Source organism: Mesoplodon mirus, assembly GCF_964341445.2.
Source record: "Mesoplodon mirus genome assembly, chromosome: 17".
Taxonomy (NCBI): domain Eukaryota; kingdom Metazoa; phylum Chordata; class Mammalia; order Artiodactyla; family Ziphiidae; genus Mesoplodon; species Mesoplodon mirus.
Window position 1 is genome coordinate 8,811,571 of NC_138993.1, and position 7,826 is coordinate 8,819,396.

The window sequence follows — 7,826 nt, forward strand, 5'->3', positions numbered from 1 at the left end:
TATACTACGCAAGGCAATCTACAGATTCAATGCAATCCCTATCAAATGACGAATGGGATTTTTTGCAGGTTTAGAACAAAAAAATCTTAAAATTTGTATGGAAACACAGAAGATCCTGAATATCCAAATCAATCTTGAGAAAGAAAAACAGAGATGGAGGAATCAGGTTCCTTGATTTCAGACTATACTATAAAGCTACAGTAATCAAAGCAGTGTGGTACTGGCACAAAGACAGAAATATAGGTCAGTGGTATAGGATAGAAAGCCCATAAGTAAACCCACACACTTATGGTCAATTAATCTACAACAAAAGAGGCAAGAATATACAATAGAGAAAAGACAGTCTCTTCAGTAAGTGGTGCTGGGAAAACTGGGCACCTACATGTAAAAGAATGAAATTAGAACATTCTCTAACACCATACACAAAAAAAACTCAATATGGATTAAAGACCTAAATGTAAGGCTGGATACTATAAAACTCTCAGAGGAAAACATAGGCAGAACACTCTATGACATGAATCACAGCAAGATCTTTTTGGATCCACCTCCCAGAGTAATGAAAATAAAAGCAAAAACAAATGGGACATAATTAAACTTAAAAGCTTTTGCACAGCAAAGGAAGCCATAAACAAAATGAAAAGACAACCCATAGAATGGGAGAAAATATTTGCAAACGATGCAACCGACAAGGGATTAATCTTCAAAATATACAAACAGCTCATGCAGCTCTATATGAAAAAAACAAACAACGCAATTAAAAAATGGGCAGAAGATCTAAATAGACATTTCTCCAAAGAAGACATACAGATGGCCAAGAGGCACATGAAAAGCTGCTCAACATCACTAATTATTAGAGAAATGCAAATCAAAACTACAATGAGGTATCACCTCCCACTGGTCAGAATGGCCATCATCAAAAAATCTACAAACAATAAATGCTGGAGAGGGTGTGGAGAAAAGGGAACGCTCTTACACTGTTGGTGGGAATGCAAATTGGTGAAGCCACTATGGAAAACAGTATGGAGGTTCTTTTTTTTTTTTTTTTAACTCAAGTTGGGTTTATTCCAGAAATGCAAAAATCAATGTAGTTCACCATGTTAACAGATTGAAAAAGAAAAATCACGACCATCTGAGCAGAAGCAGGAAAAACATCTACTTCCGTTTATGACTAAAAAGAAAAGAAACACTTGGCAAACTGGGAATAGAAAGGAGCTTCTTTAATCTAGTAAAGATTATCTGCCAAGGAAATTCCCTGGCCATCCAGTGGCTAGGGCTCAGCGCTTTCACTGCCAGGACCTGGATTCAATCCCTGGTCAGGGAACTAAGATCTCACAAGATTATCTGCCAAAACCCTAGATAAACATTATACCTAACTGTCAAATGTAGACAGCTCTTCCATAAGAGAGAGAGAGAGGAAAAAAAAAAAAACCCAAAGGGAAGAAAGGATTGGAAAGGAAGAAACAAAACTTATTTGCACCTCCTGTAACTATATACACAGTATCTCCAAAATAATCTACAAATACACTTTTTTGAATTAGAAAGTTTAGCAAGATTTCTGGATACAAAATCAATGTGCAAAATGCAAAAATATTTCTCCAAAAAAGCAACCAACATAGCATAATTTAAAAAATATATATGTGTAGATAGATATAGATATACAATTTACAATAGCATACAAAATATCAAATATCTAGGAATATATCTAACAAAAGATGTGCAAGACCACCAAGGGACATTAGGAAACTGGACCTAAACTGTATCCTAAATAATGAAGAGAGATACCATGTTCATGGAAGTCTAAATACTGCACCCTCCACCCCCAAGGGGCAATAGAGAGCTCAGCAGGAACACCTGGCAGATCAGAGTAACCTGGGCTTATATTCTACCTCCTGTTGCTTCTAAAATGTGTGACTCTGGTGTGTTTGACCAAGCCCTCTGAACCCCAGTTTCCTCACCTGTAAAACATGGATAGCCATTCCTGCCTAGTTGTGAGGAGTCAATAGATAATAAAGCACTTTGTGGGGGGAGGGGAGGGATAAATTTGGAATTTGGGATTAACAGAAACACACTACTATATATAAAATAAATAAAGAACAAGGACCTAATAGGAAACTATATTCAATACCTGTTTTATATATATATATGTATGACTGAATTACTATGCTGTACACCTGAAACATTGTAAATCAACTATACTTTAAAAAAAAAGAAAGAAAGCACTTTGCAGAGTGTTGTATAAAAACAGGGATTCTTATGACTAGCATTTTTGCCCCTTGTTGGTCTAAGGGTAGGGAAAAAGCTCTCTCTCCCAGATTAGGCCAGCTGTGTCTTTGCTTTTGCTCATCAACTTGTCATCAAGGCACTGTTGAGTGCTTATTCTGTGTACAACATTTTTTCATTCAGTGCTCACAGCAACCTATAAGGTGGGTGCTATGTTAGCCCCATTTTACAGATGAGAAAGCTGAGGCTCAAACAAACAACTTGTCATTCATATATTCATTCATTCATTAGACATTCATGAACCCCTTCTATGTACCAAGAGTTGTGAATACCCTGGTAAGATGGACATGGTCCCTGATCTTTTAGAACTGACAGTCGAGGTGGGAAGACAGACAAAAATCATACCACAACTAACAAGCTGGCAGAACTGAGATTCAAACTCAGGTCTGCTGGACATGAGAATCCATGCTTTTAACCACTCCCCGAGGTGCCTTCCTCAACTTCCTCTGCTCCATCCTCTCTGTTGTGATGTAATGGTTTCTAACATCCACTCTGCTGGCAGCAACAAGTTTCAATGAGTCTTGCCATCCAAGCTGCTGCACAGATTGAGAGCTGTCAGCTTCGATCCTGGCCCATGTGATTCTCATGCATTATCACTTCTGCCTTCCCACAACCATCAAGAGGCCCACACTTGTCACCGAGAAATGACCATGAAGAGAGAACCTCTTGAGACAGGAGGGTAGCCTCAGGCAGCCTCAGGCTTCTGTGTGAGGATCCAACTAGCCCTGGGTCAGATTAGGGAACTTATGTGGGGCTGTCAGGGATTCCTGTGAGTGATAACCACTCAGCAGCAGGCCTCCTACACGACACCGGCGCCGGCTCCCGGGAAAGTTTGGTGGCGAGGCGGCCGCGGCAGCCAGGCTGCTCGGTGCTAGGCGGCGGCGGCGGCGGGGGCGCCGAGGGAGCCAGTATGGAGGTTCTTAAAAAAGTAAAAATAGAGCTACCATATGATGCAGCAATCACACTCCTGGATATGTATCTGGAGAAAACCATAACTCAAAAAGATACATGGACCCCAATGTTCACTGCAGCACTATTTACAGTAGCCAAGATATGAAAGCGACCTAAGGGCCTGTCGACAGAGGACTGGATAAAGAAGACGTGGTGTATATATAGACAATGGAATACTACTCAGCCATCAAAAAGAACAAAATAATGCCACTTGCAGCAACATGGATGGACCTGGAGATTATCATACTAAGTGAAGTAAGCCAGACAGAGAAAGACAAATATCATATGACATCACTTATATGTAGAATCTTTAAAAATGATACAATGAACTTATTTACAAAACAGAAACAGACTCACAGACTTAGAAAACAATCTTATGGTTACCACAGTGGAAAGGTGGAGGGCAGGGATAAGTTAGGAGTTTGGGATTAACATACATACACTACTGTATATAAAATAATCAACAAGGACCTACTGTACAGCACAGGGAACTCTACTTGATACTCTGTAATGACCTATATGGGGAAAGAATCTGAAAAAGAGTAGAGACACGTATATGTATAACTAAATCAGTTTGCTGTACAACTGAAACACGACACTGTAAATCAAATATAGTCCAATATAAAATTTAAAAAACAAATTAAAAAAAAAGAAATAAGGGGACCTCCAGGCTGCTTACATCAATAGCTTACACCTGCTTCCAAATACCTGCCTGAAGAACATAGACATTAGTGTCGATGGGTGGTTTTACAGTATCTTAATTATATCTCACTAAAGCCGGGGTTTTTTAAAGCTTTTTTATACACTTACTCACAATTAATTAATATTTGAATGCCCATCATGAGCTGAGTTTTTTCCTTCATTCAGCAAATATTTATTATGTACCCACTCTGGGCTAGGCACTGTTTCAGGGGATACTGCAGTTACCAAAACAGATATATCCCTGTTCTCAAAGATTTTATATTTTCATGGAGAGGAGATATGCTTGTTTGTCTATGCCAGGCCATGAAGAACAAGAAAACAGGACAGAGGTGATATCTCATTGTCATTTTGATTTGCATTTCTCTAATGATTAATGATGTTGAGCATCCTTTCATGTGTTTGTTGGCAATCTGTATACTTTGGAGAAATGTCTATTTAGATCTTCTGCCCGTTTTGGGATTGGGTTTTTTTTTTATATTGAGCTGCATGAGCTGCTTGTAAATTTTGGAGGTTAATCCTTTGTCAGTTGCTTCATTTGCAAATATTTTCTCCCATTCTGAGGGTTGTCCTTTCGTCTTGTTTATGGTTTCCTTTGATGTGCAAAAGCTTTTACATTTCATTAGGTCCCATTTGTTTATTTTTGTTTTTATTTCCATTTCTCTAGGAGGTGGGTCCAAAAGGATCTTGCTGTGATTTATGTCATAGAGTGTTCTGCCTATGTTTTCCTCTAAGAGTTTGATAGTGTCTGGCCTTACATTTAGGTCTTTAATCCATTTTGAGTTTACTTTTGTGTATGGTGTTAGGGAGTGTTCTAATTTCATTCTTTTACATGTAGCTGTCCAGTTTTCCCAGCACCACTTATTGAAGATGCTGTCTTTTCTCCACTGTATATTCTTGCCTCCTTTATCAAAGGTAAGTTGACCATATGTGCGTGGGTTTATCTCTGGGCTTTCTATCCTGTTCCATTGATCTGTATGATGAAAAAACTCTGGAAATAGACAGTGGTATGGTTACACTACATGGTGAATGTACTTAATGTCGCTTAACTGTGTACTTAGATGGTAAATTTCAGGTTATACATCTTTTACCACAATAAAAGTAAATTTTTAAAAAGGATCACTCTGGCTGCTGTGTTGCAGAATGGACTATAGGACTACAGAAGCAGGAAGATCAGTTAGAAGGCTATTGCAACAGTGCACTCACGAGTTATGTTGGTTTGGGCTAGGGGCGTAGCAACGGAGGTTATTAGAAGTGGGCCTATTCTGGAAACATTTCAGAGATAGAGCTGACAGGACTTGATGATGACACATGGAAATGTGAGAGACTCCAAAATCTGGCCCAAATAACTAGAAGAATAGAGTTGCTATTTACCAACACAAGGAGGTGCACATTTGGAAAGTGGAAATCAAGATTTAATTTTAGACATGTTAACTTTGATTTGCCTAATTAGACACCCCAGACAAATGGCAAGCAAATGGATGGATGTATGAGTCTGCTATTGAGAAGTCTAAAAACATAGAGGTAGTATGCAAAGCCTCTGAGGAAAAAACAGGATACACACCTGTCTCTCCTGTAAGAATCAGAGTGTAGTGCAGTGAGTTTGAAACCTTAGTTGTACATTAAATCATGTGGGGAACTACAAACTCCAATAACCACTCCACTCCTCCTGAGATTGATTTAACTGGTCTGAAGTGTGCAACTCCAGGGCTGTTTAAAGTTCCGCAGGTGATTCTAATCCACTCTAAGATTGTAACACTGCTCTGGTGGTTCTTGAACCTAAGAATCACTGGAGGAGGCTAGTCAAAAGTAAGTGCTCACTCAGGTAAATCCGGAGCAGGGTCCACCAAACCAGCATTTTAATAGCCACCTCACTTTGAAAGTTGTTGAATTAGGAGAAATTTATTCTCCAGCAAAGTTCACACCCTCAATCATTTTTTCATGGAGGGTGTTTGTGTAGTGATTCAACTCCAAATCTGTCATTGATTTGTTACTTTGTTTTGTATTTGAGGTCACAGGAAGTGAATGACTAGAATTCTCTCAGACCGTTACAAAGCAGTTTCCTGTCAGGCACTTCCTTGTCTGTCACCATCTCCTCTAGCCCAGACTGTGCTTTTAACAGCAAACTCTTTCTCTAACATTGTACACTAACTTTGGGTTCCAAGAACTTTGGCCACCTGCCAACAACTTCCAGGAGTTCCTGGGCCAGGAGGTTGACAACTGCCCCCCACCGCTCCGCTCTACAGATTTCCAACCCTTCTTTCTTTATTTCTATTTCAAACAGCCCAGAGACTTTGAAATTCACGCTGCCCAGGTGCACTAACCATCCTCCTTCCTCAAGCCCATCGCCATCCCCATCACCCGCAGCAGTAGTTGTGAACCTTGGAGTACATTTGAGTCACTGGGGAAGCTTTTAAGATGCTCTGGGACACAGGTCCCACCCCAGATCCCTTAAATCAAACCCTCAGGACAGCGGCCCGCCATAGTTACTTATAATGTCCCTCATATGATTTTAAGGTGCAGCTGTGGCTGAGAACCGCTGACCTAAAGCCCTCCTGGTCACACTGGCTTATTCATTGAATAAACAATAGCTTATTGCTCACTGTCTTCCTATCCATCCCAATGTCTGATGTCATTCTCAGGGACTGCAACATCCTCGTGGCTAACCCAAACAGTATCTTTTTCCTTCAGTTTTAACATTCTTACCTCCAGGAAATCTCTGCCCCCCTCCATCCCACCTTGGCCACCCAATTTCATGGCTACACCAAAACCCCATCCATAGCAATAAGTGTATCAGCTCCAGAGTCTCATGCTTAAGCATCCCACTCAGATATGCTTCCAGGCCCCTTTTGCCCTAGCCCCCCACCCTTTTCAAAAATTCTTCTCCCATCATCAAAAACAATCTGTAGACCTCGCTACTTTTTCCACTACCCACCACCCATCTTCACTCTTCTTCCAAACAAGTTTAAATTCCATGGATTATAATCACTCCCTTGATGACAATCAAAAATATCAACTAGTTAAAACCTTTCCACATCTGCACATGTTGAAATGTGCCATTACTAGACCACAAATGCAACCAAGCATATCTTAGAGTGCCAAATCTCACAATGAGCCCTCAATGCTATCAGACAATCCTATAATACAATTATGCTCCCTGATAATTTCAAATTCCTATTATGAGATCATTATTTCATATCTTGCTCTCCCTCCGCAGTTTTCCAGCCTGTATTTATTATTATTAAGGTATAATTGACATACATTAGTTTCAGTTATAGAACATGATTTGACATCTGTGTGCACTGAAAAGTGATCACCCCAATAAGTCTATTTACCATCTGTCACCATACAAAGTTACAAAAAAAAATTATTTTCAGGACTTCCCTGGTGGCACAGGGGCTAAGAATCTGCCTGCCAACGCAGGGGACATGGGTTCAAGCCCTAGTCTGGGAAGATCCCACATGCCGCGGAGCAACTAAGCCCGTGCGCCACAACTTCTGAGCCTGCGCTCTACGGCCCGTGAGCCACAACTACTGAGCCCGTGTGCCTAGAGCCCATTCTCCACAACAAGAGAAGCCATTGCAATGAGAAGCCCGCACACCACAACGAAGAGTAGCTCCCGCTTGCCACAACTACAGAAAGCCTGCATGGAGCAACAAAAACCTAATGCAGCCAAAAATAAAAAATAAAAATTAAATCTTAAAATAAATTTTTTTTCTTGTGATGAGAACTTCTAAGATTTAATTTCTTAGCATCTTTCAAATTTGCAACATAACATTATAGACCATGCAGTATATTACATCCCAACGACTTATTTATATTATGATTAGAAGTTATATTTCTTGATCTCCTTCACCCATTTTGCTCACCCTCCAACCACCTCCCCCAACTCTGGC